This window comes from Pelobates fuscus, chromosome 6, assembly GCF_036172605.1.
Source record: "Pelobates fuscus isolate aPelFus1 chromosome 6, aPelFus1.pri, whole genome shotgun sequence".
NCBI lineage: Eukaryota > Metazoa > Chordata > Amphibia > Anura > Pelobatidae > Pelobates > Pelobates fuscus.
The window spans coordinates 153,307,373-153,326,759 of NC_086322.1; the positions used below are offsets into that span (position 1 = coordinate 153,307,373).

At 40.5% G+C, this 19,387-nt stretch overlaps 1 protein-coding gene across 1 annotated transcript in view; it reads left to right on the top strand.

Moving 5' to 3' along the window:
- The first annotated feature begins 293 nt into the window (after positions 1–293).
- JADE1 (jade family PHD finger 1) overlaps positions 294–19,387 on the top strand; it is a 120,410-nt gene continuing 101,316 nt past the window's right edge. The window contains exon 1 of the mRNA XM_063458430.1: positions 294–508. The gene's annotated coding sequence lies outside the window, so the exon portion shown is untranslated. The remainder of the gene's footprint in view (positions 509–19,387) is intronic.

Here is a 19,387-nt window from a genome sequence, read left to right on the forward strand (position 1 = left end):
ATAAAAGAAAAACCATGACAAGTGTTTTATGCCTCCTGGCCTATTTAAAACAGATAACAAATAGAGGTTTCCATTACAGGATTCCTATTTTAAATAATTAAAAAAAAAAAAAAACTCCTAAAGGATGTTTTTCCCAATCCTGCCTTATTTTCCAGTAAGTAGCTCTTGGTAGGTTGAGGCTGGTTAGAAAGCGGTGTTTCCCTCCATCCCCTCCCTCCCTATGACTCTGGATTTTGGCAGGAGATCAAAGTGCTCCCCCCTGTGGCAGCAGTGACCCAGAAATGAGTTGGATTCAGAGTCCTTCCTCCATAACAAGTAAATAACGTCAGTCACAGAGTGCATGTGTGTGTGTGCGAGGAGACACAATCTGCTCCCCCCCCGGCACAGGAGCCGCTGGGCTGATCCTTATGAACAGATCATCATCCATCTGAACGTGGTGGTGGTGGTTGTGGGTAGGGGGAGACAGAGATCCAAACTCCGGCGGAGGTGGCCAGGATTCCCCGAACAGGTACAGTTCCCCATGCGCCCCCTTTCCCTGTCTATGGAGAAGGCGGTGTGCGATCGGCGCAGTATTAGGAGGGGAGGAGGGGGGGAATCTGGATCAGGAGTTAGGGGGAGTCTGGAGTGATCTAAACGCTGCCAAGGTCGCTCCTAGTGGAAATAATAATCTAGTACGTCATTAATATGGCGCCAAACCATTTGCTTCTTGGTAATGTGACAGGCACCAGCGCCATCCCGTTACATTGTGCGGGGGCACATTGCAGGGCATGTGATGGCAAAGTTTTACTCGGGCTGTGGAGTTATTGCACCGTAACACCCTTTCACTGCCGGAGCAGACCCATTGCAGTGCGCTCGGTGGGCGTGTGGTGGGGTTAGTCTGGGAGCACTGCATGGCAGCTTATTGGGCTGTGCAGATGGTCATGGTGTAAGCCTGTTCACACCCCCCCTATAGACCGGCTCCGGAGGAGTTAATAGGGCGGCTGTGAGGGGGCATGCCGTGTTTGGTGCTTGCTGATTACACGTGTTGTTGGCAGCTCTGGAATGGACGGACACTGCTCTAACACTCAGTGTTCGGATTCGAACGTTGCCCCGGGATTAGGAACCTGATTGGAACGCTGTGCTGGCAAGGGGGCGGGGGCACAGCGCGCGAGCCCCAAACAAGGAGGGCGTGGCGGGGCAGGTGCCTCAGAACCATGCATCCTAGGAGGGCATCCCAGCTGCCATGTCATGCGTGGTGCTCAAAGGGGGGGTGTCAAGCGTTAGCCCCTTACCTCACATACCCCAGCCCTGCCACTCAGATGCTGTTGTGTCACTAAAGGTTAATTGCACCCCTGATATTTTTGAACTACATATCCCGTGATGATTGGGTAACTCTAAGCCTGGGCATCATGGGGGAATATACAGAAACATCTGAGGTGCCTGGTTAAACCATCACTGCTTATTCTTGCATTTTGAGTCCCTGGCATTACAGCACATTGCAAACTCCGTATTTCTTCATGTTTCTCAGAGAGGAGAGTTGAATTGATAATCTATAAATGTAGGGGTTTTCTAGTAAACGTGGGCAGGGGTTTTACCATGCAACACGTGCTTACAATGCAGACACTTTCAAAGAGTTGCACACTGGGTGCTCCCTGTTTGGGTTCTCGCTTGTGGATAATGTGCTGAGACAATTACATTGCACTACCAGCAACAGCTGTGCTACAGTTAGACTGACCTGTCTATCCACTAGCACAGTGGTGGCTAATATTTAGTACTCCAGCTGTTGTAATGTCAGCAAAGTCTCATGAGGAATGAATTCTACAAGATGTCTAGGGAGTGTTAAAGGTTGGCTATCAATGTAGCTGTGATAACACATACTAACAGGGTTGCCATATCCACCAATATTTCCAAGGTGTAAATCACCTGTTGTCTTGTAGTTTGTAAAATTCACATGCTACAAGTTGTGGAGTAAATATTCTCAAATAAAGTCACTGACTAGTTAACCTTTTTCCCCTTTCAACTTTTTTTTATTTTTATTGGAAGATATTTTAAAATCTACATAAAATAAAAAAAATCAATGAACAAATACCAATCATTTTATATTAAAATATTTACACAAACCAACCTTTTAAAATAATTTTTTTAAAGTTAAATATTCCTATGAAATATAGCATATGTTTGGGAATGTGTTATATCTGTCAACCCAAAATATATATAATGTTTAAATATAAAGTAATTTCCTCGCTGCAGTATATGAACGCTGTGTATTACAGGGTGCCTTTCACATTTAATGTGCCCATCAGAATAAACAAGTGTTGTCCATGAAAAACAGTGGCTGTAAATGTTATGAGATGCAATGAATTGTTTGAAATTGCAAATGTGTATGCCATCAGCAACCGTACAGGTGACTCTTTTAGTAAAAGATGCTGTTTCTAGTTATTTAAAACGCCAGATCTTGTATAGCCACACCATTCTTTAACAAATAGTGGATCTAAACGCATGTTTGCTCACATGTCAGCATCTGACAGCACAGGAGGGATTTTGGATTCCTGTCTATGTGTACAGTCTCCTCTCCTGTCACAGCCAGGAAGGATCTGGTTTCCAGAACTGTCTAGAAGTGGGAGGAGATAAGACTGTTCTAAAGAAAGAGGGGAATGCTAATATGTAAAACCCTGGCTTTCTAGAACTCATTTCTTCTGCTCTCTTGTAGAGTTAAATATTGTGAGGACCAGCTGTCTCTGTGTACCTCCCTATAACAACCCAACATTAAGTTGTTTGGAAGAAGCACCTGGTGTGAGCAGCTGTGTGGTGCCTTCCATATACTTTTTCTTTCCTTCCCTGCATGAGACCGTGTATATTAATCAGCTGCTGCCATTTGAGCACACTCAGCTATCGCAAACAATTAGTGCTACCTGTCACGTGTAGAAGAACAAACTGGTTTTCTTTATGTATCGTTAACTTGTTACAACGGTGTGGTATTGCGGAGGGCAGTCCATTTATGGGCTGTGTAGAAAGTCATTTACTTCAAAAACTAAATAGGATCAATTTTTTGTGTTTTGTATGTACAAAGAGGTCTTCTACACACTTCTCATGCAAATAAGGCAAAACTCCCCTTTATTTCAATGCTTGCATGAATGTGCCGAATGACTGACAGTGAAATTGAGTAATACTAAAATGTCATTTATTGTAAACAGTAGTTGATCTATTTCGGAGCAGTTAGCACAGTGGGTACCTGTTTCTCAGTGGAGTCATTTTATGGAGAGGTTTAATGTCTGAATGCCACTTTTCTCTAGAAAATGCTTTCAAATCTCATGGGGGTTCCTATTTAACCTCTTTCTTTTGAGGTCAAAACCTGTAATCCATTGCTCCTTGTCAAGCTGCCTATAGGAAACCCTAACTATAGGTAGATGTAAATATTACTGTTTATAAAAAAACAAAAAAAAAACTAAAACCTGCATGTTTGTGATTAAGTGGTCATTTAAAGGTACATTCCAGACTCCTAAAGCCTTCACCTTCCTAAAGTGTTTTACGTGTGAAGAGTGTCTTTTTAGTTTATTTTTTTAGATTTAAAACTTGGCACATTTTATAAATAAACCTGATTACACCTCCTGACTTTCAATCAGATAACATGTCCTTTTACTTCCTTTTTGCTTAGCTCAGTGGAGCTAAACTCAAGAGGCAGCAATTGCCCAGAGTACCTGCCTTGCATAGACTTCTTATTAAGTTGCAGTGGGAAATCTGTTGTAAACTGCTTTTAGATCAAAACCCGATGAAAAAATGCATTATTAAATGCACGCGTTTTCATTTGATTCAGATGACTTCCAAATTTGGGCAGTGGAATGTCCCTTTAAGTGGTGAATCCAGCTGTCTTGAAGTTTGCTGTGGGTGCACGGTTATTTTAATTTTTTTTATTGTATTTGCCCTGATTAATTTGATAAATCATACATCACTGTGGAATATGTTAAAAAATAAAACATAAAAATCGCATGTTATAGGTAGATGAGGTCTACAATTAAGGGAGGTGGGAGGGGAGAGCTAGCTTCCTTTTGCAGACAGAGTAAAGCGCTTCACATCTGTCGGCAGCATGCAGTGCGCTTTGATGACAGACTTTTTTTTTTTTTAATATGCACAGAATTGACATCAGCAGCCCAGAACCTGTGTGCTGGGGTGCAATTAGCCCTTATGCACACAATTTAAAATATCTCTGGATGTGCCCATCCAGATTCCTACCACCATGGCCTTTTCAAAACACTTGGGTGAATGGTGGTTGGATTAACTGTTTAAATTATTCTTTCAAGGACCAATACACACACCTAAATCAAAGGCATGTGTTGTTTTTTTTCTTATATTTTAGCTCATGCTTTTGCAAAGGGCAATACAAAGGTGCACTTAGCTTCACCTTTTGAATTCCTCTTCCATAAGGAAGTGCAAGAGAAGCTGGGAAACTTCTGTTTAGTACTGGTAGTTTTTGAATGGCGAGCCATAAGGCATGAAGGAGTTAAATAGAGATGCTTAATCATGCATTACACACCCTTTTGGCATTCAAAAGATAAACAAAGAAATTGAAGTTTATTGACTGAACAGTCAATGGTTATGAAGTACAAAGCAGGCCTGGAAATTTGAAAAACAAATGGCAACGTTTTAGAATTTTTCAAAGTTGGCTATTTTGATGATTTAAAGAACCTTTACAACTTGACTCTCTAGCCAGAGTATATAGTGGGGGACAGTCTGATGAGTAAAGTTGCAGTTTGTCAGCTCTAATGTTTCGTGCCTTAGGTTGGGTAATTGACTATTACAAATTTACCAGTGCAGTTTTTGATAAACATTCCTAATATGTCATTTGTGATAATCTCTTATTATACTCCACCCATACAAGTGTGAAAATTAACTCAGTTTTTCTAACCTTCTTTGGAAACCTTTGCGGATGTGGTTTGGAATTTATTGGCTAATTTCTCAGCTGTAACTAGAACATTTAATGTTTAATTATTTTTATTTGTTTTTAAATTATTTATTTTTTTGTGGTCATATTGTAGAGAGGAGTTCCCCATGGTTTCCATACCCTGGATTTCCTCTCTGCCATTCCACATTTCATATCTCCAGAATGCTGGAGAAGAATTCTATTCATAGCCTATTCAGGGGCACTCCATGTACCAAACCACAAGATCATGTTTAGAGTGTTTCTTTAATCATTTAGTTCCTGCTACTTTACATTCTCGTTGCATCTTTTTCATAGGAGTTCCTATTTATTACCCATTTTTCATTGAGGCCAAAGCCTGTTCCTTCCCAACAGGATGGCCTCCTTCAGTGGTGGTCTAATCCTTTTGCTCCTTGTCAAGCTGCCCATTCATGTGCGGGGCATGAAGGAACACTCCTTGTTGAGTGTTCCTTTATTATAGTTCCTGCTACTTTACATTCTCTTTGCATATTTTTCATAGGGGTTCCTATTAAAGGTACACTATAGTCACCCAGACCAGCTCAATGAAGTGGCCTGGGTGCCAGGTCCCCCAGGTTTTAACCCTTCAGATGTAAACATAGCAGTTTCAGAGAAACTGCTATGTTTACATTACAGGGTTAATCCAACCTCTAGTGGCTGTCTTCCTGACAGCCGCTAGTGGCGCTTCTGCGACGCTGGATGAAAACTGGACTGTTTGCGCCCGCGGCTCTTGCCGAGCATGCGCATTCCGCTCCACTCGGGTGCTGACGTCGGTGGGGGAAGAAAGGTCACCAGCGCTGAGGGAGCCCGGCGCTGGATTAAGGTAAGTGGCCCTTCAGCCCAGCGGGAGGGGGTCCTAAGGATGCTATAGTGTCAGGAAAACGCCTTTTTCCACTGAGGTCAAAACCTGTTCCTGCCCAGCACTCCTCGTCAAGCTGCCCCTTCATGTACATATAGAGTGGGTTAATGTAGTTATATTTGCAATATATGCCCTAAAAACATAAAAATAACTTGCATTATACACATTCCATTTATAGAAAGTTTAATTTTTAATCACCTTCAGCTCTTCGGAGGATGGTGTTGACTGGTAAAATATGCCAGCCTACCCTGGTGGCATGTCGAAACATGTCTACCTCACGTGGAGGGGATTATATACAGAACACCTGGGATTTAAAAGCTGCATGAAGGAAAATAATTGTGTATTTGATACTTCTATTTTAAAATGCTCTGTAAGGATGCTCCTGTAAGATAAGAAGTTATCCCTTCACTGTAAGACATGTGGTAACAGTAATACAGGTCACTTTTCAAATATAGTAAGGGAACTGTGTACTCATGAGTGCCTGCTGCACTAGAGCTCTGTTCCTAATACAAAATAAATAAATCAGAATATATAATCCCTGATTTAGGTCCAACAAATTGAACCTGCTGCATACTAACATCTACCATTGGATACCTACTATAAAGCTTTTTATATGTGGACACGTCAAGAGTACATACACATTTTATGTTGCAACTAGTTATACTTGTCGTTTTTTTTTTTTTTTTTTTTTTTTTTTAAATCTCAATTTAAAAAGGGAAAAAAAAAGATTCTGCCTACATTGATTATTGCTCATTGCCCTTTTTGCTCCATAATGCATCTTTAGAAAAGATTGAGTACTCTGCTTGCTGGGTGTTCACGTCTTTTTATACAAACTACAACTCTCAGAAGCCCTTTCACATAAAACACTATTATGCTATTATTAGAAAGTTACTTGAAAGTTAACCAATACAAGCTGATTACGAAAAGCTCTTTAACCACAAGGTTTGTTAATAAAAGACATGCATTTCTATGCAAGATTTATTTATTTTTAACTTGTTTTACCGTGATATATATTTTGCCATTACATATTACACATTATATATATATATATATATAAACATACAGATTATCTGTAGTGCATTTATGAGGCGCATTAACCACTGGAGTCCTGTCGTGTCCTCCAATCGTTAAGCATGAATCGAGGAGTTTTTAAATGGATTGATATTTAACTGATCTCCGCATCTGCCCATGTTCCAGCTCCATTTCACCGATATCTCTAAAGTGAAAATTCCCCTACCTAATTAGCACTATCAATATTGTCCGTATTATGGCAGAATTCATTGAGTTTGAGGCAAAATTGATATTGTTCAAGTGGATTCTGCTTTAGCGATATCTAACTGTGTGAAGGGCGGCTAGGCGGTAATGCTCCCAGGAGACCCAGGTAAGAAACTGTTTGAAAACTGAATCTATCTGTCTCACAAATGACAATTTGTTTTGGATATATTCCCATGTAATAGGTACAAAAGGTGTACAATTGCTGATGCAGATGTTTCATATTCTCACATTCAACATTTATAGAAACCACATGGTCTCTCTTGCCAGAGAGAATTTGCTATAACCCTAACGTTCCCTCAGGAGGAAGTCATCTGGCTTCCACTGAAGACTTTCATATTTTGAATGATGTTCCCCTGAAGATCATTTTGCTTCAGTGTATATGTTTTTAGTTATTTTTATTATTTTTTATGAACTGGATGGAATACTTTATAAAGATGGCAAATGTACAAGGAAGTTCTTTGTAAACTGACTAGCGTATTCATAAAAATGTAATGTGTTTTCCTAAAACACAGTGTCCTACAAATGTTCTATGTACATATTGTTGACTCCGAATTTTAGATTTTAATGTAGTTCCCATTTAGTTTCTCAAGATAGGTACGTTGAGTATAACGTTCTGATGTTGTCATGGTCAGTTCTTATTATCCAATATTTCTACAATCATGTCACATACCATTCACTAGTATGCTGTCTTTCTCAATGATCTTCCGTGGTCCCTTGTCATGGTTTCCATGTCACTAATGAGAATGTATGTCTTGGAGTACTTTTGATTGTGCTAGTTTCTGTGTAAAATATGCAAAACAAGGTTGGGAAAGAAAGTTGGTCAGCCATGGTCTCTTGAGTGTTCTGTACATCATATTTTATGTATGGTTCTCTTGGTCATATCATCAGTATAGGAAATATTACATAAACCGTACCAGATGTGCTTAAAGCAAAATTAACTTCTGTTAGAATACAAGGATAGTGTTATGGACCTTAGCAGATAGCTTATCATATTTTGCTGACATGATTTTTTTTATGTTGCCACTCCAGGAAAGATGAGAAGTGTCAGAGTCAGCAATACCCTTACCTCCCTGTGTGTTAATGAATAATAAACGAGGCACATTATGATAAAATCAGACTTTGGATAACCAAACTGCATGGGTGATTTAATAGACTTGTCACTTAATCTAAGCTTTAAAAAGTATCTTGCATTGTAAATGGGATGGCGATATATTGCCCTATGTGGTTATTTCTCTCTCTCTCTTTTTTTTTTTTTTTCTTTCATGTTTTTTTCCAATCTAGAGCCATCTAATACTATTTTAAAATATAACTTGTGGATATACTTATATGTAAGTAAAGTGTGGCACTTTACACTGCATTTTTGCACAAATTACGGCAGCACTTTATTGTATATTTGAATGTTTGTTTTTGCAATGTTGCACACCCGTTTTTTGAACAAAATTACATAAGGCATATGCACTTTAGTAAAATATTATTGCACACATTAAAATATATGCAATTTTAGAATTTGTTTATACTCTATAATGGTCTTAAAGACACAGCGCACTTTATATTTGAATTTTTTTATTGTAAGCGTTTTTCTTTTTTGTGAGGGGGGTTTATCTTACATTGTAAATGGAATGGAGATAATATATATATATATATATATATATATATATATATATATATATATATATATCTCTTGGCATACTTGTTAGCTGCATATTGCATTAATCTGAAAGTATTAAAAAGCCTACATGAACTATTAAATTGTTCAGCATTTGAATAATCTTTTTAATTAGTAGCTTGCAATCAGTTATGTCACATATGTGGAGTATATATTTTCCAGCAGGCACTGGGCCTCCTCTTCCCAATTAGCTGCTCATTTTCCATCTTTTGAAATTATTTGTATCATGTTTTATAACTAGTACATGAAATAGGCAGGAGGTTTGCACTAGTATTATGGGAATTAATGAGTTTCATCACAGCTGGCCGGCTGCAAGCTCTTAAAATATCCTACAAACTGTTGAACCTAAGCCATTTTAAAGCTTATATGTCTTGTTTTTATTTATTGCATATTTAAAATTATACTGTATTTACTTTTTAACTGTACAGGCCTCTCTTCTTGACATCAGTACTTAACATTTGTAAAGATTAGGGGTTCCCAATTCATTTTTCACATGGAACCTTATGACATAGTGTAGCAACATTGTGGAAGCCCCCCCCCCAATTTTTTTTTTTTGCACCATTGCGCAATCCTTTTAATTGGCAGTGTCTTTTATAGCAAATTGTTTTTGTTTTTTTCTGCTATACATACACTAATTTCTACAGATAGTAAACAGATTGTAATACACAGGAGCAGGTGTGCCTTTTTGTGTAAAGTTCGTGTTTGTATGTAAATTTTAGCTTCTTAATACATGGGTGTGCTTGGATGTAGTGTTGGCTTTTAAACATGGATGTACATTTGTGAGTAGTATTGCTGTTTGAATTAGTTTTTTTTTGTGGGTAATGTTTGTTTGAATGGGATGTTTGCATGTTGTGTTAGTGTTTGCTGGGATGTGTGCACATACACTGCTACGTACATATTTACACACATATAGACACATTGACACATACACACAAATATTCATATGCAAACTGACACATACACACAGACAAATATACACACCTTGACACACAGATGCGCACACACACACACACCCTGACACACATATTTAAACACTGACAAACAGATACAGATACACACACACACACACACAAACACTGGCACATACACACACACACTCCGATGCACACACTGATACACAGATACATACATTGGCACACACACTGATGCACAGATACATACACTAGCACGCACACACTGACACAGATACATGCTTACACACAGATACAAACACAGGAATATACACTCAGATGCACACATTGATACATACACACTGGCACATACATCTGACATACATAAACACATACATGTTGAAATGTTTGTATTTGCAGCCACCCTTCTGTTAGCTTACCTTGGTGTCCAGGAGTGTGCCTTGCTTGGAGGTATGGTTCTCTCAGAGGCTGTTGGGAGTGAGCATGCAGCAGCAGCTCACTCCCAGCCTCTCCTCTGTCTCCATGTGGTGGGTGTGCTGCTGCCTCCAGCCTGGTGATCACTCTCTGCATTCCTCCCATGCGTCTGTTTCTCTAATGAGGCTGGGTGGAAATGCTGTCACTTCCTCCCAGTCTGCCGATAGTGCAGGGGCCCGGTCAGGCTCTTAAAAAGCCATGGCACCCGACCGGGCCGTTGTTCATCAATAATAGCCATCAGATTGCGGCGGAACCCCAATTTTGTTATCGCGAACCCTAATTGGGGGAAAACTGGTATACATAATGCATTAAAAAGATACATTCAGAAATAGTGAACGATTAGAAACAGAAATATACTCTCCCTGTCTATTAGCACGTGGGGGGGAGAGGAACTGATTTAAAAATTTCAGCAAACATCAGCTTTTTATTTATTTATTCTATTTGATAAACTACAACCACCTGGAAAAAAGGAAAATTATGTGCTTCCTAAAGACTTATGCAACTATTGCATTATTGGACACTACAGGTTAGGATGGAGGGATAGAAAGGGAGGACAAGCAGAACTGTTTTGGCATGGAAAATGCATGCTTAAGGAAACACTTCAAGCTCCATAAATAACCACTGCATTGTGCTCTGATGGCTATGTTATCAAAAGTGCCCTGGCTTCTCCTCAGTATAAGTAGCCAAAGCATTTAAGCTTGCTCAGACCTGTCCTGGCATAAAAACCTCACCTTTGCCTCCACGGCTTCTGGTGAACCAGAAGGTCCTAATCAAGTGGTTCCTTTAGCTCTCCTGAGCTGAACCCATTTTAAAACAGTTTGTTTACCTACACTTGGTTTAGGGGGCACCTTTCACCCGGTGGGCCGCAATGGCCACATGCCAAGGCTGTCTGTGAAGATAAAAGTTGGTGTCAGAGCTCTGCCAAAGTAAACTGCAGCAATGCTCTAATTTTATAAGTGCCGAAACTTGCAAGAGATACTGATGGTCTGCACCCAAAAGAGGTGCAGCCTGCTACACTAACAGGAAGTTAAATGCCCCTTTTTCTACAAGGGAGGGAATCCTTAGCTTTAATATACCTAATCATTAAAATAAAGTATAAAATGTAAAGTTTTAATTACATTAACCATTATGCCACCCCATATAGATATATTTATTTTATATATATATATATATATATATATAACACACTGTACCACGTGTTAATACGCACCGTATAGTCGCATACATACTAAATCCCATATACACACTACTATATCCCCAACACATAAACACTACTGCCCCAATACACACACATTTCATCCCTTAGAGCAAGGGTACCCAAAAGGTAGATCTCCAGATGTTGTACAACTACAACTCCCATGATGCTTTGCATGCCTTTAGAATGGCAAAGCATTATGGAAGCTGTAGTTTTAAAACCTCTGGAGATCTACCTTTTGGGAACCCCTGCCTTAAACACACACTCTCACTGGCCCCTATGCATATACACTACAGCCCCTAGACACACACGTTTGTTGTCCCAGCCCCAGTCAAAACTATTATTGGATATTGCTTCACATAGTACAGGAATCATCATTAATTTGTACTTGAAACTGTACAGTACTGGGAGTACTACTGCAATGTTTACAAATCCCACCAGACGATATTATAAACTGGGTCATCTTGAAAGCTTAAGTCTAGTACAGTATTTAACTCCTGGGTAATGATCCAAAATATGTCCTTATGCAATTGTCTTTGGGTCAGTATTTGTTGAAACACATAATGATTAGTAGGACACTTGTCTAAATGATAGTTTACAGTAGCAAAAGTGTTTTGAAACACAGATTTTCGGCAGATAAGAACCAGTCTGCCCAATTTTCTAAATACTTTCATTAGATTTACTTATAGCCTTATGCCTATCCCACGCATGCTTAAACTCCCTTACTGTGTTAACCTCTACCACTTCAGCTGGAAGGCTATTCCATGCATCCACTATCCTCTCAGTAAAGTAATACTTCCTGAAATTATGTTTAAACCTTTGTCCCTCTAATTTAAGACTATGTCCTCTTGTTGTGGTAGTTTTCCTTCTTTTAAATATAGTCTCCAATTTTAGTGTGTTGATATAAATTTATATCTTTTTATTTAAATGTTTCTATCAAATGCCCCCATTACATTTTGCCTCCAAGCTAACCTATTTTATCTTAAATAACAAATGAAGAATGGGTAATCAAGCACATTTTAAGTTGTCTAGCCCATGATCTATACCTTTTCATGGTTTCTATGGTTGTATCACATGCTAGTTCCTTCTTTCAGCATATATTTGTACATGCATTGCCCCCTGTGGTGCTCTTGCTTATGTAAGCTCTGGTAGTAATTTCACTAACATTTTGAATCTCCAAAGTGATGTGTAGGCTCACATGCTTGTAAAGCAAAGTGTAATTGAAGAAAAAACATGACAATTTATTCAAAGCGAATTGAAGCTGTTTTACTACTTTTTGGGTAAATATACTCATTTTTTATTTTTGAAGGAATCTGCTTGCAACAGCTGAACTACTATGCACAGCTCTCCCATTGATTTTATAATTGTGTACGATTGGATGACAGAGGTACATTACATATTAGTTTAAGCAGAGCACACTACTGTAAATGAATTTGCAAACATGATAATTTTTAGAACTGATTTTTATAAGAGGACTGGCAAGTGGCTCAGACAAATGGCAACGAGGTCCATGGCGTAAAGAGTTTGTGGGCTAGCCTCTATTAAAATAGCAGAAGGTGCATTGAGATGTGTTTACACAGTACTGATAGCCCAGCTGTATGTGGATTTGTGCCTGCGCTTGTGGCCCATAGTCTCAATGTTCTTCAGACATTGAATGGCCCAGTGGACAGCAGTACTGTATATGGGACTGGTCAAGATGTCAGACTATGATATGTATGTGTGATAGAGAGAGAGATTTTTGCAGTGAGTGCAGTAAGACAAGAAACTGTGCTCATGATGTTCAAAACATGCGCTTATTATCCAAGGTGGAATTGGAGTTGCATGAAAAAAACAACAACCCTGTGTTTCCTAGACATGCACAGATGCCTGTGATATTTTCTTTCCATTGGATACTATAGATCATACTGATGGAGGCTGCAGAGATATAAGATGTTACACTTCACAATTCTATCAGTCTCCATTGACCAAGCCCATACATTGTATGTTCCATGTAAGTAGGACCACCCACTGTAAAGCGCTGCAGAATTTGATGGCGCTATATAAATAACATAATAATAATAATATGGTGTCATATTGTTTAACCTAAAGAGGTTAAAGGAACAGTATAGTGATGGGGATACAAACATGTACTATCACTGCATAGCCCCCCTGGCCTCCCTGTAAGCAATGTAAAAGGGGAGCTTACTCACGTTTTTTGGTACTGGCTCTGCCGCTGATCCTCCTCCTTGCCTGAGATCGTCAATTTTCCCATTGGAAAGCATTGGGAGGCTGTTTCGCATGCGTGACATAACACTGTGCTGGCCAATCAGTGTCTTTTTACAGAGATGCATTGAATGTTCAGAGCATAGAGACACTGGATGTTGGTGCTGCATATTGTACAGCACTGGCCCAGGAAGCACCTCTAATGGCTGTCTGAGTGACTGCAACTAGAGATGTTACTAAGCAGTAATGTAAACACTTTTCTATGAAAAGACCACATTTACATTGATATGTAAGCTGTAGTTGTTTTGGTGACTATAGTGTCCTTTTAATATACTCCATGCATTGGAGTGCCATCACTTTCAAGTTAGATCTGATAACTTAGGGTGTATAAGAAAAGGATGTACAGTAGAAGGCTTACGAGCCTATTTCTGCCATGTATTCAGCTTGGAAAGCTAGAAACTAGTTTGAGAAAAAAAAATAAAAAATGAATAGATGGAACCCTAAAGGGACACTCCACTGCCCAAATTAAAAGAATGGCTCCAATGACTGCGCAAGCGCATTAGACCTCCCCATAGGAAAGCATTATTCAATGCTTTCCTATAGGGATACCGGTGATGCTGGTGGTCCCCCTGTATAGCGTGAGGACGTCCAGCGTAGTTTAAAACCGTTTTCATGTTCTAAGAACACAGAGGTCCCTCTAGTGGCTGTCTGATAGACAGCCACTAGGTGAGGACTTAACCCTGCAAGGTAATTATTGCAGTTTATAAAAACTGCAATAATAACACTTGCAGGGTTAAGGGTAGTGGGAGCTGGCACCCAGACCACTCCAATGGGCAGAAGTGGTCTGGGTGCCTGGAGTCTTAGAATGTCCATTTATTTTAAAACTTATGTTAATTTTTGTTTGCAAACTGTATCATGTCAACATGTACCACTAGAAACATGTTGCGCATGGTAGGGTATCATCACCATAGAAATTTAGAGACAGGAAGTTTTTTGTAAAAAAAAAAAAAAAGAAAATACACAGGGTTTTTTTCACTAAACTGTGAAATGCAACAGGTTTTTTTTTTTTCACTAAACTGTAACATGCAATGGAACAATAACCAAGCAAACTTAAAAAATGTAGGCCAAAATAACTGAATTGGGGGAAAAAAAACAAACCTATTCCATCCACTAAGGAACTACTGCTTGCAAATAATGGCATGAATCAAATTCTTAGTCATCAGTCGCTTGTTTTTTTGTTAGACTGACTTGTTTTTCAGAATATAGATTTTAAATAAAACTACCATTTGTTGCCTGCTGTAGCTTTAGTGATTGATCAGTAACATTTACAGAATATAGAAGCAAAGACAAGGACATGGCTCCTGAAACTGCTTGATTTTTCACTTTATTTTGGGTACACTTTATTCATTTTATACTATAAATTCTCATGTGTAATACCAAGTGTGCCTGTCCGGGAAATGGGTGCGCGCTAGGCTTGCACAAAGACGTGTAGTTTTATTTGATGGAAACATTGGCAGGCTTATTTATGTTTTTTTGCAATTGCGATTTCTGCTTAAAAACCCCCAAAACAAAACATTGCTTGTCCTAGTTTAAAGCGTTAACAAATTCTGCACCTCTGTATAGTAGGCGGACTAACAAAACAAGTAGCTGCAGCAACATGAGTTGGACGTACAAGAACAGAAGGCGCTGAGGGCCCTGTTCATTAGAACTTATATTCTAAGTTTTAGTTCTGTTTATTGAATTTACTTTTGCTTTCCTATTTGCCTCCCTCCCCTATAGTTTATCTGCTTAATTGATAACTTAAATAGTTTTTGTTAGTGTTGCTTATTGCACTCATAGTCCTGTCAATTTATGTTCAACTTTTATTACTTTCACCTATCTGATCTTTACCATGCCCTCCTATCTTTAAATCTCAAATGTCCTCTCCTCTGCTTTCTTCCCTTAACCCCTTAAGGACCAAACTTCTGGAATAAAAGGGAATCATGACATGTGTCCTTAAGGGGTTAAAGGACCACTATAGTGCCAGGAAAACAAACTAGTTTTCCTGGCACTATAGGGCCATTAGGTTGCCCCCTCACCCTGAGGGCCCCCCTCCCGCTGGGCTGAAAGGGTTAAAACCCCTTCAGCCACTTACCTTTCTCCAGCGCCGGGCAACTCTCCTCCTCCTGCTGACGCCGAGAATCGCGGAAGCTGCCTCTAGTGGCAGTCATTGAGACAGCCATTAGAGGCTGGATTAAACCTCAGTGTAAACATAGTAGTTTATAGGCTATGTTTTCAGCTGCAGGGTTAAAACTAGAGGGACCTAGCACCCAATATCTGCATGTCTCTCTCATAATTGATGTGTTTTTTTTTTTTTTTTTATCTAAACCCAGACTTTCAAACTTTCAAAAAGATTGCTCACAGCTAGCAAGTCTTGCAGCTCAAAAGCCTTATGCTGAGGTAGCATCTCTGGAACATTTTCACCCTCACTTCTCTCAATACTAAAATCACTCTATCTTTCTGCTTACCTGTTCCTACTGACACCATCTTCATTGCTCCTGGTTTACTTCCCTCCTCTCTCTCTGTTCATCCCATACACTATACCATACCTATCCACCATTTCTCCTCCAACTCCTTGTAAATCCTCAAAATACAAGCATCCAACCAAAACATTTAAATCTTACTCCCACCTTCTCTTACTTTCTATGATTCTACTCCTGGCAACTGGCGATGTCTCTCCAAACCCTGGTCCCACCTCTACCTACCTACCTACCTACCTTGTGTCAATCCATCCCATGTAACTCTCCATCTAAACCCTCCTTCCATTCTGCCCTCTGGAATGCACGTTCTTCTATCCATGAATTCTTCATATCACGCTCCCTAAACTTGCTTTAACTGAAACTTGGCTCTCTACTTCTGACACAGGACCCTGCCTCATTATCCTATGGTGGTCTACAGTTTACGCACAACGCAAGACAGTCCGACAGTAAAGGTGGCAGTGTAGGGTTCCTGCTTTCACCCCACTGCTCCTTCAAACCTCTACCCACCCCCCTTTCCCTCTCCTCCTTTGAAATTCATTCAATTTGTATATTCAAACCCAAATCTGCAAACATTGCAGTTATTTATCGCCCCCCCCTGGTTCTCCTCGTCTCTTCCTTGTCCATTTTGCTGCCTGGCTTCCTTACGTCCTTTCAAGCAATATCCCATCCCTAATTCTTAGGGATTTCAACATTGACATTGACATTAACCCACCCTTGTTCTCACTAGCCTTAAAACATATTTGAATCACCTCCTCCTTTGGGCTATCGCAATGGGCTAATTCTACCACACATGTAGGCAATACCCTAGATCTTATTTTTTTCAAATGCATGCTCAGTCTCCAATCTCTGTAATACTCCATTTCCTCTATCAGACTACCACCTCCTATCATTAGTTCTTGAGTGCCCCCTCACCCAATATCCTCAACCTAATCCCCCTCCACTCAGGAGGAATTTAAATTCTCTTGATCTCCAGCAGCTCTTCGACTGATATCCATTTTGAACTCTCATCCATCCCTACCCTCTCCTGTCCCTCTCTGGCTATCTCCTCATATAACGCTACCCTCACCTCTGCCCTAAATGCTGCATCCCCGCTCCAAGCACACACCTCAAGGAGGGCGCGCCTCCATCCGTGGCACACTAAGTTAACCCGCTACCTGTAGAGATGCTCCAGTTCAGCTGACCACTGCTGGAGGTAGTCTGCACCTTGTCAGACTTTCTACACTATAAATTTGTCTTCCATTCATACAGGGCAGCCTTCACCCTTGCAAAACAGTCCTACTTTTCCTCTCTCATTAGTTCATGCTCCAGCAATCCTAGTCATCTCTTTAATACTTTTAACTCCCTTCTTTGCCCTGCTTTGGCCACCCCACAAACTAATCTTTCAGCTGATAGCTTTGCATGTTACTTTACTGACAAGATTAAACAGTTAAGGAATGAATTCCCCCCCCTTCTCCCCTCTCTATCTCAACCTCACTTGGACTATACCATCCATACCCTGCAAGACTTCTCTGCAGCTACTGAACAGGAGGTGGCTGTGCTTCTCCTTTCCTCTCGTCTCACCACGTGTCCGCTTGATCCCATCCTGTCCCACCTCATCAGATCTCTCGCCCCTTGTCTGGTGCAGTTGTTAACGCACATCTTCAACTGCTCTCTTTCTTCTGGTGTTGTCCCAGCTCCCCTTAAACATGCTACTGTTGTACCTGTCTTCAAAAAGCTGGCTCTTGACCCTACCTCCCCTTCCAACTATCGTCCCATATCCCCGATTTCCTTTCTCCTTAAAGCTTTTGGAAAGCCTTGTCTTTACCAGTCTGACTTGCTTCTTCAATTCCAACTCTCTCCTTGACCCTCTTCAGTCTGGATTCCGTCCCTCCACTCCACAGAGACTGTGATCTATTTGCAGCTAAATCCAAAGGCCACTACTCCATACTAATTCTTCTTGACTGCCTTTGACACTCTTGATCATGGCCTCTTTCTCCAAACTCTTTGTGTCTCTCTTTCCAACGACACCTCCTCTCCTCATCCTGTCTCAGTCGGAGTCCCTCAAGGTTCAGTTCTTGGTCCCCTTTTGTTCTCTCTCTATACTGTCTCTCTTGGCAAACTCATTAATTCATTTGGATTCCACTACCACCTGTACGCTGACGACACCCAGATATATCTATCCTCCCCTGACCTCTCCCCTGCTGTCCTACAACGTGTCACCAATTGCCTTTCTTCTATCTCTGATTAAATGTCCTCCTCCTGCTTTCTGAAACTCAATCTCTCTAAAACTGAATTTCTTATGTTGCCTCCTCATAACATTGATCCTCCTCCTCCACTCTCTTTGCAGGTTGACGGTACCTGCCTCACCCCATCCTTTGGGGTCGCTGTCTTGGTGTCATTTTTTTTATCCTGGTCTTACCTTTACGCCTCATATCTAGTTTGTTGCTAAAACCTGTCGATTCCAGCTTAAAAACGTTGCCCGCATACGCCCCTTTCTTAAGCAAACTGCTGGCAATGAGCTTGTTCATGCACTAGTAATCTCTCACATGGATTACTGTAATTCTCTTCTAATTGGTCTCCCCAGAAGCCGTACTGCCCGCCCTACAATTTGTGATGAATGCTGCTGCCAGGCTGATCTTTCTCTCCTGTCGCTCATCTCACACCTCACCCCTCTGTCGATACTTACACTGGCTTCGTGTACCCTACAGATGTCAATTTAAAAAATAAAAACCTTTCTCCATAAAGCTCTAACCAACTCTAGCCCCTCTTACATTTCTTCACTGATTCATAGGTCTGCCCCCTCCCGGTCTCTCCGCTCTACTGGTGACCTTCTCCTGTATGCTGCTCGCACCCTTACTGCAAATTCACACATGCAAAACTTCTCACGGGCAGCTCCTTTCCTTTTGGAACAGTCTGCCTACCCCTGTCAGACTCTCCCCTAGTCTTCAATTCTTTAAGAAGTCCCTCAAAACCCATCTTTTCAGGATTGCTTATGGCCTCCAAGAGTAACTTCCAGCTCTCAAAAATATTCTCGTTCTTTCCTAAGGGGCCACACTCCACACTCTCCTCCAGTCCTGCTACTTTCCCACCATATCTATTTGCTGTCTCTCTCAATACCCTTCCTATTGTGCTTTTATACCCCACCTCCTCTAGACTGTAAGCTCGTTTGAGCAGGGTCCTCAACTACCTATTGTTCCTGATAGGAGAGGTGGGCCCTATATGGGCCCCATATAGGGCCCACCTCTCCTATCATTCATTTTGAAGGTTTTAGTACCTACTTTGGCCCTCTTTTTGGGAAATACGAGCCTATACTCCTGTATCTCCTTAGGCTCTCACGACATCGGTTTATTTCCCTAATTTACACTGTGCTCGTATCTCATGACTGACCTGTTGGA